Here is a 20597-nt window from a genome sequence, read left to right on the forward strand (position 1 = left end):
ACTCACCCCACACACTCTCTCTCTCCTCCCCTCCCATCAGCCCCTAGCAGGTCATAAGGAAGACAGTTTCTTAGCGACTTATGTCACCAACACAGATTAAACAGTTCTTACTGCCTCTTCTGCAGGCTTAAGGAAGTTGTTCTCTGCCTTTGAGATGCCCTAACTACTGCCTTACCTGAAAATCCCCTTCAAGAAGCAGAATTCTGTTACCCTTAGCAAAACCTTGTTCGTGGCTGGACAGAGGACCTTCCAGGAGCCTGTATTAGGACATCTTCCCAAAGGGTGAGGGTTCAGACCAAGCTGGGTTCTTTGACCTTTTCTTGCAGGGTGGACGTGCAACTCCACTCTTGGCCAGTCCATGTAATCTTACAGGCCACTAATTTCACCAAAACTTCTGATATTTAGTATGTAAATTAGCAAAGCATTATATGTTGGCCAGGAGAAACACAACAGTACTTAAGAAAGTTTCTTAAAGATTTGACAGGCCACGTAACATGTGGAGAAGTTTTGAAGCTAACCAAATCCCGTGGACAAAGAAGGCTGGCAGACTGCTGTCCATGGGGACACAAAAGAGTTGGACACGACTTGTAGACTAAACAGCAGTGGTGACAGAGTCAGGATAGAGTTTATACTGGCAAATTTTCAATAAAACAAGTTGATATCATAAAAGAAGACATGAATAAGGATATAGTTAAGGTTGTTACATAGATAAGGGCTTCCCTGGTGGCTCAGCTGTTAATTTGCCTGCAAAGCAGGAGATGTGGGTTTGATCCCTGGGTTGGGAAGATCTGGAGGCAGGCATGACAACCCACTGCAATATTCTTGCCTGGAGAATCCCATGGGCTGAGTAGCTTGGCGGGCTACAGTCTAGTCACTAAGAGACAGACCCACAGTGACTGAGCATGCACGCGCAGAGTTAAGGTGTTTTTTTTTTTTTCTTTTAATAACAAAACTATTGTGAATATTTGTAGATAAATTTGAAGTTTTAGATATTTTTAAAAATGTGGATCATTGTAAAATAACACTGAATCTGTTTTTTAAAGTCTCCCAAGTAATCCACCAGAACTGGATGGTTTATGATGTGGTCTGTCAAACATTCAAGAAACCACCTTTATAAATACTGTAGTAGAAAAATTTTTTTAAAGGAGAGGGAAGTTCAGCTGTGACGCTGAAGTTAAATGGGATACGTGAAGGGAAAGTAATATAGTTCAGTCTCTCATGAACATGGTTAAACTAATCTAAATTGTAGAATTTCACTTTCACCAATTACAATACACTCATTGTGGCAAAGGAAAATTGATTGCCAAAATGGAAGAATGATATACACCGGGAAAATCTTTCCATGTAACATTCCACATTGATAAAGACAAAAATAGCATCTCAATGCAAAAGAGGAAACAACGCAGCACTCGTTTTAAAAATCAACAAAATGAGGGCCTCCCTGGCATTCCCGTGGCTGAGTGCTTCCACTGCAGGGGTGCACGTTGGATCCTTGATTGGGGAACTAAGATCCCGGATGCCACTTGACGTGACCAAAATAGAGGGGGGAGACAATCAGTCAAACGAAACATTCTCTTGATGGATTATGAATAGACAGAAGCTTCCTTGATATGGTTTTGATAGGGGCTTCCCTCATGGCCCAGCTGGTAAAGAATCCTCCTGCAATGCGGGAAACCTGGGTTCGATCCCTGGGTTGGGAAGATCCCCTGGAGAAGGGAAAGGCTACCCACTCCAGTATTCTGGCCTGGAGAATTCCATGGACTGTATAGTCTATGGGGTCACAAAGAGTCGGACACAACTGAGCAACTTTCCCTTTACTTAATATGGTAAATGGTAACTGGCTCAGTGGGCAAAGAATCCGCCTGCGATGCAGGAGATGAAGGAGACAAGGATTCAGTCCCTGGGTCGGGAAAATCCCCTGGAGAGGGAAATGGCAACCCACTCCAGGTTCAGTCCATGGAGTCACAAAGAGTTGGACACAACTTAAGTGAGTTGATAACACACATGCACACTAAAAACACATGGTTTGGGCCTTCCCTGGTGGTCCAGTGGTAAGGACTGCAGCATTACCAAAGCAGGGGGCCTGGGTCCGATCCCTGGTCAGGGAACTCGATCCTGCATAACAATAACATGACGAGTTAAGGGTATAACGAGTAACTAGATACGTCAGCTGTAGGACAGGGATGACTATTGTGCATCTTGTTCCGCGTTACGCTGAGAGCCTGGCCACCACAGTAAGACTAGAAGAAGAAATAGACATTGTAAAGTAAGAAACGATTATTATTAGCGGGCAATATAATTGTTGATTTCAAAGTCCTAGGGAAATTGCAAAGTATTGTAACAAGAAAGTTGAGGGTTTGGAGCTAGAATATGCAATATACAAGAATCAATAGTGCTCTATTTAAAAGTGTAATATTTAAAAGAGTTTTATTCACAATAAAAACTATAAGACAGCTAGTAAAATGCCTAGTAAAAAATGTGCAAGAATTATATAAAAGCAGAACCAAAATAAATGAAGCAATATTCCATGTTTCAGGATGGGAAAAGCTAATATATTAAAGTGTCAGTTCTTGCCAAAGTCATCTAGAAATTCACTGAAGTTCCAAACAAATTCTCAACAAAATTTTTCATGGAATACAATAAACCTACCTAACTTAATATGGAAAGACAGAGAGCCAAGACAGTTTTTTTTTTTGTTTTTTTTTAAGAGAATCATTAGAGGGGAGGGGCACCTATATCTTAGGCAAGACAACAGGACTTAAAAAGTTGTGATTAGCCCTAGTGGTGCAGGTTTGGGATGTATAGATCTATTGTGTAGAATAAAGGTCCAGATATGTGAGAACTTGATATGACAGAAAGTGGGGAAATAAAAGTTCCTTTGGCTTTATTTGCTGGGTTTTCCCTACTGCACATGAGTTTTCTCTAGTTACTGTGGGGGCTACTCTCTAAGGGGAGTGGGCTTCTCACGGCAGTGGCTTCTCTTGTTACAGAGCACTAGGCGTGCAGACTCAATAGTTTTAAAGGAGTTTTCGATAAATGGCATTAGGACAATTGCATGTTCATGTGGGAAAAAATTAATGTACCTTTCTCACACCATACACAAAAAAATTTGGTAGATTGAGAACATTTTAAACATACTTTGGAAAGACATACAGAAAAGAAAAAGAAAAATACCATGACCTAGTGCAAAGAAATAGTTGAATGTGACAGAAAATCATCCATTAAAAGATAAATGCATCTGTTTGTATTAAACGTAGAAACTTAAATCGTGCAAAAGACACTAAATATGAAAAGGCAATCCACAAACTTGCAGTGAACTTGCAATGTATCTACCAGTAACTGACAAAGGAAGCATCCAGAAAGGATGAATTAAGGGGAAAAAAATAATACATGAAAGACCCAAAAGGTCAATTAACACAAAAATATTTTAGATCTCTAAATATAAGACCAGAAACTATAAAACTCTTAGAGGAAAAGATAGGTAGAACACTCGATGACAAATCAAAGCAAGATCCTCTATGATCTACCTCCTAGCGTAATGGAAATAAAAACAAAAGTAAACAAGTGGGACCTAATTAAACTTAAAAGCTTTTGCACAGCAATGGAAACTATAAACAAGCTGAAAAGACAACCCTCAGAATGGGAGAAAATAATAGCAAATGAAACAACTGACAAAGGATTAATTTCCAAAATGTACAAAGAGCTCATACAACTCAATACTGGAAAAACAACCCAATCAGAAAGTGGGGAAAAGATCTAAACAGACATTTCTCCAAAGAAGACATACAGATGTCTAACAAACACATGAAAAGGTGCTCAGCATCGCTCATTATGAGAGAAATGAAAATCAAAACCACAATGAGGTATCACCACAAACCGGTCAGAATGACCATCATCAAAAAGTCTACAAACAGTAAATGCTGGAGAGGATGTGGAGAAAACCCTCTTGCACTGTTGGTGGTAATGTAAATTGGTACTGCCACTTGGTACAGCCACCATCCATGGAAGATGGTATTGAGATTCCTTAAAAAACGAAGGAGAAAAAAAAATCTAGGAATAAAACCATATGACCCAGAAATCCCACATGAGTTCAGTCCCCCAGTTGGGGAACTAAGATTCCACCTGCTTTGTGAAAACAGCCCTCATGTTGCACCTATGCAGCCAAATAAATAATTTTTAAAAAGAAAATAGATGTCATAAAATAACAAAATAGTTCATACATCCACATAAAAACACAACAGAGCAACTTGTTGCTTATGATAAAATACATAGACTCTAATATCTCTGAGACCTTTGCATTAATCTCCTAGTATCTAACACATTTTATATTTAGTTCACTAGTTGTAAAATCGCTTTCCTTATTAAGGAAGGCTGAGATTTTATAGTCTTACGTATACATACATAATTTTTAAATCCTAGTGATTAGCGTTATAGATTGACTTCTAAAGAGAGTCACATATTTCTAACTTCATATTTTTATTTCTGGAAGAAGTTACTTATATCATTGTTCCCACAATATATTGTGTGCTTATTTGGGCTTCCCTGGTGGCTCCAACTGTAAAGAATCACCTACCAATGCAGGAGACCCAGGTTTGTTTAATCCCTGGGTGGGCAAAATCCCCTGGAGAAGGGAATGGCTACCCACTCCAGTATTCTTGCCTGGAGAATCCCATGGACAGGAGCCTGGCATGCTACAGTCCACGAGATCGCAAAGAGTAGGACACAACTGAGTGACTAACACTTTCCCTTTTTTTTTTTTTTTCATTCTTTAAGATATCTACAGGGATGTTTCTTACAGCAATGACTGAAGTAACAGGGGCAAAAGTAGGTGACTTACATACTAGCACTAGAGCCTCCAGTCAGATCCAGTCTATAGCCCTAAGCTAAGAATGGTTTTACAGGTGTGCAACGAAGGGCTTAGTGAGTCTGGCTTACTCAATCCTGCTCATTCCAAAGGTAAGTCTGACCCTTGGCCAGCTTCCCTGGGAGATAACCTTTAAGCTCTTGGAATAACCCGCCTTCCCTGAGTGCCTGTGTCTACCTGGGGCCTGAATCACATCAGACAGTTTATCCTAACAGTGGTTTCTGGCAGGAGGGGCCTCGTGAATGGCAGGATCAGTTTGCTCTCCAGAGGATTTAGGAGCTGAGTGACTTAAGGTCAGCCATGTGGGTGCTCCATGCCTGTGAGAACTGACCCTCAATGGCAGCCCTGGACATGAAGTTTTAGTTTCCCTGGTTGACAAGTCTATATGTGTGCCCCACATCACTTTGGGGAGAATTAAATGCTGTCCATGCGACTTTTCTAGAGAGGGCGCCTGGAAGCTTGTACCTGGTTTTCTGAACTCTTCCCTATGTGCCTTTTACATTCACTGATTTTAAACTGTCTTTTTGCTATGGATTGTAGCTGTCAACCACTTTTCTGAGTTTTATGACACTGAACTAGAGGGTAATCTTGGGGACCCTGACACAACATATTAAAAAAAACTTTTTTAGAGACCATATGTGTCCTGTGAAGCTTAAAATATTTTGTCTGGCCCTATACAGAAAACTTTTGCGAATTCATGCAGAAATGTAGCAAATAAATAACCTATGTTATTTTCATACATTGACATCAGATCAGTTAAAATGGATGAATAGAGATATACATAAAGCTCCAACTGTTTTAAGTGAAAAAAGTAACAAGAATAAAACAGTATGATACTATTGGTGTAACTTAAGCTATCAAGACTTCCTTATAACTCAGATGGTAAAGAATCTTCCTGCAATGCAGGAGACCTGAGTTCCAGCCCTGGGTCAGGGAGATCCCCTGGAGAAGGAAATGGCAATTAACACACACATGAGTAAATGCACAGCTTGTTTATTCACTATGTCGTGTCCCACTCTTGCGACTCCACGGACTGTAGCCCATCAAGTTCCTCTGACCATGGGGATTCTCCAGGCAAGAATACTGGACTGGGTTGCCATTTCCTCCTCCAGGGGATCTTCCCAACCCAGGGAATGGAACCCATGTCACCTGCATTGGCAAGCAGATTCTTTACTACTGAGCCACCTGGGAAGCCCAACAGTACAGGTAAAACCTAAAAGATTACTACGGAGGGCATCTCGAACTTTAGGATTGTGGTGAGCTCTGGGGAGCAAATGGAATGGAAGGTAAGGTTCATTTGTCAGATTTTCATCCTTAAAAGGAGAGATTCAAGGCGGGGGGGGGGAAATGAGTGTCTCCCATCCAAGTGCTAGCTTCCCAGATCAGGTAGGATCAGGCGCATTCATGGTGGCATGGTACAGACTAAGACTGAGTCTCGTAAAACAAATGAAAAGGTTTTACTTTATTGATACTAATATATATATATATATGTATTTTTTTTTTCACCAAATCTGTTTATCTTGGAATTTTAGAATCATCATTCTAAAGATCTCAGCTGCTTCAAATTCCTCAAGTCCTCAGTTAAGAAACAGGCCTTGGTAGGTGAATTGCCCAGGGTCGTGCTGAATTCTTGTTTAACAGGCCCTCTGTGGGGAGTATGGTCATGCTGGTAGGGTCAGTTATTTTGAACTGTGGAAACTTGAAAACTGATTCTCATAAAGATATGAGGGCTGTGGTATACATTCCAGAGACATACCAAGTTCTCTTTCAATTTTGTCAGTCTATAAATTAAAGAACATTGAGAGATTAGATGAGTAAGGAGAGAGAGGCGCATACATTCTGAGAATTCATAAAACCAGCTTTTTTACAAATAGTAAGCCATGTCCTTCTCGGGTTAATTTCCTTTATGCTGGGAGCAGGATTCTGAACCCATTTAGGTTTACAGTTGAAGCAATGTACATAATTTGTGTTTTCTTTTAAAAAATTTTTGCTCTTTGAAGCAGTTATAGAGATCATGCCAAGTTTATTGTCTGCTGATACCTAGATGATTTTAAAGGTATTAAAAGTTAAATACTAGTAGGATCTTAAGTACTCATCAAATAAGCAAAGGGTTTTTAAAATGCTTTGTAAACTGTAAATTAGGGTGAAGTGGTACTAATGTGAACCATACTGAATTCAGACTTACAGTGTATAAAATTTAATGATACCTTCCCTACCTACCTTAAGGGCTCCCCTAGTGGCTCAGATGGTAAAGCGTCTGTCTGCAATGCAGGAGACCCGGATTAGATCCCTGGGTTGGGAAGATCCCCTGGAGGAGGAAATGGCAGCCCACTCCAGTATTCTTGCCTGGAAAATCCCATGGACCGTGGAGCCTGGTAGGCTACCGTCCATGGGGTCGCAAAGAGTCGGACACGACTGAGCGACTTCACTTTCACTTCCCTACCTACATTCAGGGAGTTACTGGGAGAATCAAATGAGATAATAAACATTTTAAAAGGAAAAAAAAGAAGAAATCTTTTATAAATGTTAAAATACTATGTAAATGAGTTATAATAAAGTATTACCATCATTACTGTAATGACACTCATGGGGGCTAATTTTAATTGTGAAGGGAAAAGAAAGGAAAACATGCTTTCTTGGTTCCTGAGACCAGAGGTGAGCTGTGAGCTATGAATAAGGAAAAGTAATAAACACTCATTTAGCTTTTCCTTCGTCCACACGAGGTCACACGAGAGATGAAAGAAGAGCACAACACAGCTCATGCCATTTTCTCAACATTTACTGAACACCCACTGCGTGTTAGGTGTGGGGGTCAGACGGCTGAGAACTTACTGTATTAATCGTCCTCAGATTTGTCTAATGAGGTATTCTCCTTGTTTCTCACATGGAAACTGAAGCCCAGGGAAGTGAAGTAGCTTAAAATCAGATGGATCCAGAGCTAGCCTTCAAACCCGTTGTTTCTGGCTTCAAAACACATGCTTCCAAAAATCACCTACGATACAAGAAAGCTAGGATCCAAACAAGCAGTCTGGTGAAGGGAAGCAACAATAGAGGAGGTAAGTGAAAGAAGACACTGGTGTAGGGGGCGGGGGAGCAGTTCAGGGAGGCTTCTGGAACCAGGCAGGACGTTTAGGAGACCCTGCAGGATAGCTGGAATTAAGAAGATGCAGAAGAATGAACGTTATCAGCAAGGGAAGGTGGTAACTATGGTTACCATTTACCAGGCTCCCTACCAGGTGGAGCCCAGCAGTGTGTCCTACGGATGGGAACATGCACCAGGTGTGCTGCCTCTCTGGTCAGTTGATCCCAGGACAAGAAACGGGCATGGGTAGATGGGGAAGATGCTGAGGAAGCAGGAAGCAAAGGATTTTTCTCGTTTCCCTAAGGCCTGTACGGTAACACTCATTTGGTCAACATAACCACATTGGAGAACCATGGTGATGGCAACCAACTTGTGTGTTTGCTTAAGTCTGTCATTTTGTTTTTATTTAATATTTTCTTCCAGTTTTATTGAGATATAATTGACATTTGTTGCTTTTCAGTTGCCAAGTCGTGTCCAATTCTTACGACTCCATGGACTATAGTTCACCAGGCTCCTCTGTTCGTGGGATTCTCCAGGCAAGAATACTGGACTGGGTTGCCATTTCCTTTTCCGGGGGATCTTCCCAACCCAGGGGTCAACCTGTGATTCTTGCGTCCCCTGCATTGCAGGCAGATTCTTTACTTCTGAGCCACTAGGGAAGCCCAGTGTATGGCATAGTGACTAACATATACTGTGAAATGATAACCACAATCAGTTTGTTTAATATCCATTGTATCATATAGATGCAACAAATATTGTTTCCTTGTGATGAGAACTTTTAGCATCTACGGTCTTAGCAACTTTCAAATATACCATACAGCAGTGTTAGCTATAGTCTGCACGCTGTACATTACGTCCTCAATATTTGTTCACCTTATAACAGGAAGCTTGTACCTTTTGAAAAATCCTTTATAAAGTAGCTGTTGATGTAAGGTGGAGAGGGGTTGGGGTTTTGAAACACGGAGGTAGAATTCAATAGACCTGGGTGCAGTGTAGAATTCAGTAAACCTCTTCCCTTAACACAATGCACTGTATATGCACTTACGCATTTTTATTACTTTTTAAATTTTCTTATTTTTGGCTGTGCTGAGTCTTTGTTGTTGCTCTCTAGTTGCAGCAGGCGGGAGCTACTCTTTGTTGGGGTGCACGGGCTTCTCACTGCGGTGGCTTCTCTTGTTGCAGAGCACAGGCTCTAGGCATACAGGCTTCATTAGCTGCAATACACAGGCTCAGTATTTGTGGCACACAGGCTTAGTTGCCCTGCAGCACGTGGGACTTCCTGGACCAGGGATCGAACCCATGTCCCCTGATTCTTAACCACCGGACCGCCAGAGAAGTGCACTTATGCATTCTTAAATTGTATGAGTGTATTGAACCTCAGTTACATCTGTCCTACCTTTGGGGTTATGAGTATAAAATAACCAATGTGAAAATACTTTGAAAAATGTGGACTGATGCAGATGATGGGTTTTGTTTCAGCAGCACCAACATCATTCCTATTGTAAAGCTGAAATAAAGTTGAAAACAGGAAGTTTATCACAACATGTGCTCTAATATGGTTTTAAAGGCTTCCTGTCCCCCCGCCAAAGTTTATAAGACTTGTAAAATAGATGTCTGTATATTTCTCATTTCTTTCAGCAATGGTTTTTAAAGAGAACTAAATCATGTTCTGGTAGCCGAACTTTCCAAATAAAAGTGGTACTCTGAGCCAAGGGAAACCTCATTCTGGACATAAGGCACTGTGAGTGTTGTAACTGCTCAGTTTTCATGTTTTTCCTAAGACTAATGAAAGTGCAGATGGTAAGTTTCCCTGTGCTGTGCATCCTCTGCTGGTCGCCAGGGTCAGGAGGGTACGTGGGCTTCGAAGCAGGCAGATTCCTGCGCCCGCCTCGTGCTGCGCTGCACCCCCCCGTCCAGCAGTGCTTTGGAACATGCGCCCGCCTCGTGCTGCGCTGCACCCCCCGTCCAGCAGTGCTGTGGAACATGCGCCCGCCTCGTGCTGCGCTGCACCCCCCGTCCAGCAGTGCTGTGCAACACTGTAACTTGTATTCTGCCAGCCAGTTTTCTTTGTCTGTTTGATCTGTTGTTTTTGTTGTTTGTTTGCTTTTTCTACCAGCCAGTTTTGTCAGATTTCAATTCTTGTAGTGTGTATTGTTAGGAGAAGGCGGTGGCACCCCACTCCAGTACTCTTGCCTGGAAAATCCCATGGGTGGAGGAGCCTGGTGGGCTGCAGTCCATGGGGTCGCTGGGAGTTGGACAGGACTGAGCGACTTCACTTTCACTTTTCACTTTCATGCATTGGAGAAGGAAATGGCAACCCACTCCAGTGTTCTTGCCTGGAGAATCCCAGGGACGGGGGAGCCTGGTGGGCTGCCGTCTATGGGGTCACACAGAGTCAGACACGACTGAAGCAACTTAGCAGCAGCAGCAGTGTGTATTGTTAAAACAGCCCATAGGTTTTTCCCGATCTAAACATCTGTTGAGATCCACTCCTCCTGTTAAGAGTCACTGTCCTGTAGAAAATAAGGCAGAAATGAGACAGTCTTCATCACTCAACCTTCTGAACACTGACATGCCCCTCGACTTAGCACAAGATGCTTCATTACCTAGGCCGGTGGTTTTCAAACATTTCTTATAAGGGAACATATCCTTTAAAAAAGAAATCTTGTAATATTGAAACATATACATTACCATATGTAAAAGAGATAGCCAGTGGGAATTTGCTGTATGCACTTGGAGCTCAAACCCAGTGCCCAGTCTCAGCCTAGAGAGGTGGGATGGTGAGGGAGACGGGAGGGAGGTTTAAGAGGGAGGGGACATAAAGTATGCTTGTGGCTGATTCATGTTGATGTATGGCAGAAACCAACACAATATTATAAAGCAATTATCCTTCAATTAAAAATAAAACAGACAAAGAAAGGAAACTTTAGGGGACTTCCCTGGCAGCCCAGCCGTTACGTTTCCACACTCCCACTGCCCGGGTATGTGTTCTACCCTTGGTCGGGGAGTTAAGATCCTGCATGCCACATGGCCAAAAACTAAATAAAATAGAAATCTTTCATCAAAACCCAACATAAGTCACACGCCTGTGAGCCCAATTGCTAGGCTGCTCCCCGAATCTAATCCCTGGAAGCATGGGAGGAGCCTGACTTGACCGCCACTAACATAAGGCTGCCTTCCTTACCCTCCTCATCTTTGGCCACTGGCCTCAACGAACTCTCCAGTCTAGCCATTCCTACCTAACCTTGTGTGCGTCTGCAGAGTCCTTCTGTGTTGCAGTTCTGTGCCTCTGCATACGTTATTCTACTGGGAATCTCCCCCACATTACAGAGTTTTTATTTTGATGACATTTAATTATCCTTGATCTGAACTTTTCCTAGAACCCTTCCCTGACATCCTTGTCTGGGCCTCCGGGCCATTCATTTGGCTCCTCTACCAGAGAAGTGACTTCACAATAATGGTTCACCTATTTGTCCGACTCACCCACGTGGCAGGTATGTTCTTTTTAAGGGCAGAAACGTTGTTATTTAATATTCTGCTTCCTGTGTTAGGCAGGTGGTTGGTAAAGTGATGAATAATGTCTACTGGATGGGTGGATGTGCAGGAAGATGGACAGATAAAAGAAGGAATTTACCAACAGACCCGGTGAATGAAGTGTCCCAAGACCTCGAACCCAGCAGGGGAGCAGACGGAACAAAGAAGAGAATCCTCTTCAGAGGGCTGGCTGCCTTGGAATGTGCCTGTAAGTTAGGAGTGGACCTGCCGCCACTTCCCAGAATACAGTCATCACCCGGGTGGCCCTGGGGAACAGTCCAGCATGAGTCATATGCCCTCTCTCCCATATCTGGTGCCGTGTATTTATAGCTAATGCTGGTGGTTTGTCACTTGTTAAACAGCACAAGAAAAATGATTGCATGAAGGCCAAGCAAAAGACTAATGGAAATGGTTTTAATAATTAATTTTTAAAAGGCTTACGAATGACAATTCAGCTGGGAAGCTATCAAAACATTTAAGCTGAAATTTCAGCTGAAGGATGCTGCTCTTTGGATTGTTCTTCTGGGGTTAAATGGGGGTAATTTGAAGCTGGCAGAAAGAAGGCCAGTGACACATCATTTTGCTTGCCTTTTTTTTTTTTTTCCTCTTAAACAGCAAACCATATCCATGAAAGGAAGAATGTTTTACATTCGAGTGCTCAAGGATGAAGAAAGACTGTGAAACAAACTGGAAGCTGTGTTCAAAACAGTTTTCAAAATTACTCAGATAATATTTAAGCTTCACTGTCCTCTTAGCCTAATTGGCACATTACTTCCCCCAGCTAATTATCACAGAGCAAAAAGTCCTGGAGAGATTTTCTCCTTAAGTTTTCCCTTTCCGTATGGAATTCCATTAATGAACCCTTGATAAAAGGTTAACAAAATTAAATTCATAAATGCAGCAATTCCCTTCTTGGAAAGAAAGAATGGAACTTGCATTTATTGAGCATCTACAATATCCAAAATGCTCTTAACTTTTTCATGAGGTGTCTCAGGAAATCTTCACTATCACCCCAAAAAGAAGTACCGCTTAGGCAGTTTTCTCTCCCTGTGCCTGTGGCACCGATAGAACTGGACCAGGCCCGTGCATGCATGCTAAGTCACTCAGTCGTGTCTGATTCTTTGCGACCCCATGACTGTAGCCCCTCAGGCTCTTCTGTCCATGGGATTCTCCAGGCAAGAATCCTGGAGTGCCCTCCTCCAGGGGATCTTCCCAACCCAGGGATGGAACCCAAGTCTCTTGTGTCTCCTGCACTGGCAGGCAGAGTCTTTACCACTGCACCACCTGGGAAACCTATTATAGGGAGCGAAAGGAGTGCCCTAAACTGTTGATTGCCTCTCTCTACCTCTTCTTTCCTTCCTTTGGAGATGAGCAAAGCTGCACCCCTGATTACGCTCCCCCACCCCGCCCCCCATCACTAATCTATTCAGTGTCTAGATTGATGTTATAAAAAGCTGATAATTTACATTTGAATAGTATTCCAGGAATTTACAAAGAATCTGCAATATCTCATTTCATCCTCATTGTGCAACAGAGAAAATTAAATTTCAAATAAGTTTGCGACTTTGCTAAAGTCACATAGCTAATTAATAGCAGAGGACTTTAACTCAATCCAGAATTCCTGATGCCAGATACTCTTTCCACCACCTCCTTGAATGAGAACGTGTGCGAGTTTTTTCTAAGGATGAAGAAGATTGCACTCTCCAGAGCGCCACTTGTTTCTTCTTATCTTAAGAAAAACTTATCTTTCTAAGACATGAAATGTATTAGCCACATAACAAACCTCACTGACAAACCACTCCATATCCTGCTGTCATTATCTGGATGTGCAGACACTAACTCTCTGTCAAAAAATGTCAAAACATTCCAAAAATGGGCGTAGCAGAGAACATGCAAATGGTTAAACCATCATTATTTATTCCAAACAATATGAGGGCGGCCTCAGCAGAGAAGGCTCAGATTAGAAATCCGCCCACTGAAAGAGAGTCCAGCCCACTCCTCTGCCTGCGCCTTCTTACGTAACTGCTACAAAATCCACCAGCTAAACAAGCCCAGAAGATGTCAGAATAAAAGGGGGACGGTAGTGGTGGTATGGTCTCACCTTCACATTTTCCTTTAAAGATTTCTTCTTTTTTTTTTTTTTGCCGTGGACCATTTTTAAGGTCTTTATTGAAGTTGTTACAATGTTGCTTCCGTTTTTGTTTTATTTTTTGTCCTCGAGGCATGTGGGAGGCATGTGGGCCCTTAGTGCCCTAGCCAGGGTCAAACTCAGCCCTCTGCACTGGAAGCTTTTGATTTTGACCTATCTATATAGCAAAGAAGGGGGTACTGTTAATAAAGCCTAGGGGGTGATTTAGGGATTGCCATTTTTATTGGAAACTATTTGTTAGTTATTTGCAATATTGGACTTGGAAGTAAACATGAGAAAATATTTGTTAACCATAATGCTTTATTCACATCATAGCTTTTGCAATTTTATTATGATGATAAAGACAAATGAGGGGAATCTAAAATCTCCCTTTCACTTCTCTTTGTTACTCTCAACATTGAAGATGCATGTTTTGATGTATTACTAGAATAGAGAAAAACAGTTCTTTATCCTGTCAAAGAGCTTTAACCATCATGGGCTCTGGGAGGAAGTAATGATAACAGAGGGATTTTCTTCTTCTGGTAATAGAATATTCAATGCTGCTGCTGCTGCTAAGTCATTTCAGTTGTATCTGACTCTGTGCGACCCCATAGACGGCAGCCCACCAGGCTCCCCGGTCCCTGGGATTCTCCAGGCAAGAACACTGGAGTGGGTTGCCATTTCCTTCTCCAATGATGAAAGTGAAAAGTGAAAATGAAGTCGCTCAATCGTGTCTGACTCCTAGCGACCCCATGGACTGCAGCCTACCAGGCTCTTCCGTCCATGGGATTTTCCAGGCAAGAGCACTGGAGTAGGGTGCCATTGCCCTCTCCAAGAATATTCAATAATTTATACCAATCCTCCCACAGAAGACAACCAAAAATCCTGGACCAAATAATCTTTTAAGTCAAAGAAGAACTACTAATATAGTGAAGAATTGCCAGCAGCATCCACAAACAATTTTTTGGTTTTTTGGCCACACCTTGCCACATGGCATGCAGGATCTTAGGGAACCTGTACCCCCTGCAGTGCAGGCGCAGTGTCCTGACCACTAGACTGCCCAGGAATTCCCCACCAACATTTCTGTCTCAAGAGAATTTGCCAAACTAGGGAGGAAGCCAAGAGTTACAGCTTCACATTCTTGGCAGCTCAAGGAAGGTCAGAGTCGGAGTTCAGTGCTTAGGCTTCCACTGCCAGGGCCCAGGTTCTGTCCATGGTCGGGGAACTAAGATCCTGAATGTTGTGCAGTGTAGCCAAATAAAGACATTTTCAGATGATAAAATCATACTTTATCACCAGTAAACCTGCACAAAAGAAATTCTAATGGTAATCCTTGAGCTGATCAAAGTTCAATGAGGCAGGAATGATTAAAGAGTAAAGAAAGTGATAAACGTGGAGTTAGAAATATTTAGAGAGAATTAAAATACACTCTAACACTAGCATACAGATGACAAAGCAGGTAAATTCAGTTCAGGTGCACTAAAGTGCTCGCATTGCCTGAGAAGAGAGTAAAGGTATCGACTCACATTAGACTCTGGTAAGTCAGCCGTGGATGCTTTGCTTTTGTTGTTTAGTCGTTAAGTCATAGCCAACTCTTTCAACCCCATGGACTGTAGCTCTCTAGGCTCCTTTGTCCATGGGATTGTCCAGGCAAGAATACTGCAATGGTTTGCCATTTCCTTCTCCAGGGGATCTTCCCAACCCAGGGATCAAACCCATGTCTCTGGCTTGGCAGGCAGGTTCTTTACCACCGAGCCACCAGGGAAGCCCATGTTTTGCTTTGTGAGACCGCTAAAAGAATCAAAATCTATTACTTTCACTAATAGTGAATCTGAAATAGAATGCCTGAAAAAGACAGAGCTCTAGAGGGTGGTGGGACAGAGGCAGGATAGGCAGTAAACACAGTAAGAGTGGATTTAAATCTAAATATGTCATTAAGATTAAACGTAAATAAAGTAAATGCTCCAATTAAAATACAAGAATTGTGAAACTAAAAAGTCCAACTGCATGCTGTTTACAAGAGACACATGTACAACATATGAATACTAATAGATTGAAATAATGGAATTAAGTTACACCATGGTAGCTATTATTACATAAAATAGAATTTAAGGCAAAAAGCATCACTAAGAAGGTCATTTATAGTGGCAAAAGTTCACATCACCAGCAAAATACACTAATTCTAGCTTCTATTTAATATGACTTCAAAACACATGAAGCAAAAAATCAATACATCTACAAGGAGGAATATATAAATCCACAATCATCATGAGAGATTTTAACACAGTAAGCTCGAAGAGGGCAACCTTACCTACCAGGGGATGAGAAACGGTGGAAAAACACTCATCAAGTCACCCTCAGGTGACTGATTCTACATGAATCCTCAGTCCCCAGAAAAAGTGCCAGTTCCTCTCAGCAGTGATCGACTCAATAAAGCACCCTTTGAATCGGATTGTCCGCCTTCCTTGTCTTATTCTCCCCAGATCCCATTCTTTTTCCTTGAAATCATATTCCAAAATAAACTCTTGATTGCAAGTACTTTTCTCAACCTCGTTTCTTTGGGAACCCAGTTTAAAATACTTGGTACCACAAGCAGCTCTATAAACAGACATTCCAGGTGGATTCTAGAATTGGATCAATTGAACAGTGATAAGGATCCCATCTTTGTTGATAAGTGGGGTGATCTTAACCCCTGGTATGCCGCAGCATCACAGTTACTGAGATTTTCACCAGCAGTGAACTGGAATCATGAAGATGGAAGATGAAGCATCTTTTATGAGTCAAAACTCATTAAAAATAAATACATGGTCAGTGTTCATGACCAGGAATGTAGAACTGGCTGACTTTGGTTGCTGGTCTTTAGAAGACTTGTAAAAGGAAAGGAAACTGGCAGGCTTGGTTAGGCAACTATCAGCCTCAAGGAATGCTGTGAAACTGGGAATGCTTCCCCGGCAGCTCAGAGATGGTCCCCTTCCTGCCCACAGCCGCAGGAAGATGGCTGAAATTCAGTCCCAGGGGTTAATTGTGAGCACAACACAGTTACCACGGAGAACAAACACAGCCTTAGCAATCTCTGGTGTCAGTGTCAGGACCCAGATAAGGAAACAGTAGACCTTCAGACACGGTATGGGGGTATTTGAATGGACAAACCTGAGAACCTTTAACCCCAGAAGCAGTGCTGTCCCTCTTCATAGAGGACAGTGGTCTTTCTTGCCTGCAGACCTTGCAATGACACCACCAAACACAGGAGCCACACGAGATGGTGTTTGTCCTTAGATCTGCTTCTGTCTCCCTTATTTCCTCCAGATCAGCAGAATCGGGTCATGCACAGCTCGAGAAAGGTGACCCAACTCCTTCTCTAGGAAGAAATACAGTATAGACCCAAAGAACTGCAAGCTTTGGTTAATATACACTCATGTGAGCTGGGAGACCTCATGAATCGAGAAACTTCATGTTAGAATTGGTCTTAATGAAATGCTGAGAAATAGGACCTCTTTATATTTCAGTTTCTTCATCTGTCACATCTGCTTAATAGTGCCTGTCCAACCTACTTCATATGATTATTATAGTAAATGAAGATATTAATATCTGTAGTGAACTCTGCCAGGCACTGTATTAGACACATTACATACAGCATTTCATTAGGATATAATTGGATAAGTGTAAACACTTTGGGGGCTTCTCAAGTGGTGTTCGTGGTAAAGAACCCGCCTGCCAGTGTAGGAGACATAAGAAACATGAGTTCGATCTCTGGGTTGGGAAGATCCTTTGGAGGAAGGCATGGCAACCCACTCTAGTATTCATGACTGGAGAATCCCATGGACAGAGGAGCCTGGTGGGCAATAGTCCACCTGGTCACAAAGAGGCAGATACAACGTAAGTGACTCAGCACTCATGCAAAACACTTTTTAAATTCATAATCTTGTTTAGAAAACTTTTAAAGTTTTATTTGAGTTGCATGCCCTAGGAGAAACTCAATTCTAAGATTCATGAAACCTTAATGGGTAACAGTTAAAAGGAAAGAAGAAGAAAAGGAAGCTGATATTTCAAAAGTACAAATATATTAGAACATGGCTTTGGTAAGTTATTTTGTTTGGGGGAAGTTGGACCACCCAAAGAGTCTTTTTTTTTTTCCTAACTTTTTGGCCATCCCCCAAGGCATATAGGATCTCAGTGCTCAGACCAGGGATTGAACCCATGCCCCTGCATTAGAAACATGGAGTCTTACAACTGGACCTCCAGAGAAGTCCCCTGAAAGTCTTTTGAGGACGGCTTTATTCATTGATCTTGGGAAAAGCGGGGCGGGAACAGTTTTAATGCAGAAGCTCTGGATAAGCAGTTCAGTGTCCAGTGGAGCAATGAAAAGTCCTGTGTGATACTCGGTGGTATCTGGGTAAAGGCATGGCCTCCAAAACCAGACTGCCTGCATTTGAAACCCAGCTCTTGTGCTTAACCCACTGGGGAATGTATTTTAGTTCTTTCGTCTGCAAAATGGTAGTATCTGTTGCATAGGATTGTTAGAAGATTAAATGGCTTAACTTACGAGATGAATGGTGGCAATACTACAGGAGAACTGGAAAGCCTGCTTGCTTTGATGGAATTATGTATGTAGTACACAGTATCTGGAATAGAGGAGATGCTTAAGATAAGGCACATATAAACTGGATAAATGAAATGCCCAGGTATCATGGCGGGAGGTACAATGCATGAAACACGATTGGCTGTGAGTTGAAAATGGTTAAGGCTTAGCAGTAGGTACACGGGGATTTGTTACACTGTTTTCTGTACTTTGGCATACCTTCAAAATTTTCTTTACAAAAAATGCTTTTAAAAAATAGCCTATGTTTTTTGTTTTCTGTCATCGTTGTATTTAACCATTTAGTGGTCTGGGAGGTTGAGAACTCCCAGATGTAATGGTAAAAATGTAATGTGATGTAATGGTGAAAAAAAAAAGTACTGTTCATCTCATATTCACATTTTAGAGAACATGTGATGATTAAAAATGTTGAGCTGAGTCACGTTAGAAATAGTTTGCTCGCCTTTCTGTTCTCAAGTTGTGGCTGAGTGCTAGCGCCTCTCAAAGTCCTTTCTTTCCTTCTTCTTGGGCCTGGAGCACCCCGAGTCTCCCGTGCAGCCAGGTATGCCATGTAACCGATGGAATGGAGGCAGAAAGGGTGTGTGCACTTCTCCGTATAGCCTGAGCACGGACACGCCTGCAACTCTTCTTCAAACACACAAACGAGGCAACACTCTCAGGAACATCAGAACAGCATATGGAGACACCTACGTCTCTGAGTGACCTCACAGAGCAGTTACCCTGCTAACTGACTGGCCAGACTGTTACTGGATAGAGAAATAAATCTCCCTTTTTTTGTAGCTACTGGATCTTTGTTATAACAACCTAGCCCTCACTCTAACTAATTCGCAAGAGTTTGAGGCTCAGGTATTAATAGGAGGAATTTCTTCCCGTTCAGGGTCACAGAAAGGAAGAAACCGAGTCAGAACTTGAGCCACTCTCCTATGATATCCTCTGCACTGTACGCCTTCTGTCGCTTAGTTGATAAATGCACAGTATAACCCCTGCCAGAGTAATCTCACTCAAGTGGAATGTGTCTACACTTGTTTCTTTGGTGCGGGGCCCAGTTACTATTTCTTTGGCCACAGAGACCCAGTACTATCTTGAGGTTCCGTTTATACTATAAAATTAGTACTTCTAGGGTCTGAATGTTTGTGCTGTCCTCCCCAAAATCTTATGTTGAAATCCTAACTGCCAAGGTGATGGTAACTGGAAGTGGGGCTTTGGAGAGTTGATTAGGATACGAGAGCAGAGCCCTCACAAATGGAATCGATGCCCTTATAAAAGAGGCCAGGTGGTCAAGTGGATAAGACTCCACGCTTCTAATACAGGTGGCATGGGTTCAATCCCTGGTCAGGGAACTAAGATCCCACATGCCACGTGGCATGGCAAAGAACACCAACAAAAAAATTGCCGAAGAGGCACTTTCTGGCAGTCCAGTGGTTAGGACTCTGCACTTTTATTGCTGAGGGCCCAGGTTCAATCCCTGGTCAAGGAAGTAAGATACCGCAAGCCGCACAGTGCAGACAAAAAATTAAAAAATAAACAAGAAACATAAATGCACTGGTGGTGGTAAGGTAAGAATTGTTAAGTCTAAATGATGTAATTCACTTCTAATTTTTATCAAAGCACAAGATCTGAGACAGACCTAGATCTGAATCTAACTTCTCCTACTTAAAAGTTGTGTGACTAAGAGCAAGTTTCACAACCTGTCTGAGCCTCATTTTCCACATTTGGGAAGGAGAGATAACTCCAGTCTCCAGTGAACTGGTGAATGGTTAACAACTGGTTCTCGGGGCAGAAAACAAAAAAATCCTGAGCTTAACATTTGCTAATTTTCATGGTATAATTATTCCCACGATGGCTTATTTCAAGCTGCCAGTGTGATGCCCCTGAACACAGAGAGAGAAATAGATGGCCTGTGGAGTACAGTATTACACAGTATTCCCACCACACGGTAGATGTCGTCACCTCTAGGCCTAGACGATGAACAGATTTCTCCCTGGTATCTGTAGCAGGATGTATGACTGGCCTGTGACCCAGCATTCTGGCAGGCTGTTCTCCAGAAGGGCCATTGCAGCTTACCTGCCTTCCCCTCGGTAGCCTGAGGGCTTCCAAGTTCCCCTCACAAGGTAGGTCAGTGCGGGATGAGTAAACTCAGGACAGACCCTGCAACACCACACAACAATCGAAACATCTGTCTTGGAATATGGAACCGTTGTATAAGCAGAGTGCTTAGTGATAAAACGTAAAAGCAGGAGATCCGTAAAACAATACTGTTTATTTGAAAGTGAAAGTGTTTGTAGCTCAGTTGTGTCCAGCTCTTTGTAACCCCATGGACTGTAGCCCGCCAGGCTCCTCTGTCCATGGGATTTTCTTTGCAAGAATACTGGAGCAGGTTGCCATTTCCTAC

The sequence above is a fragment of the Bos javanicus genome, chromosome 14 (assembly GCF_032452875.1).
Source record: "Bos javanicus breed banteng chromosome 14, ARS-OSU_banteng_1.0, whole genome shotgun sequence".
Taxonomy (NCBI): Eukaryota; Metazoa; Chordata; class Mammalia; order Artiodactyla; family Bovidae; genus Bos; species Bos javanicus.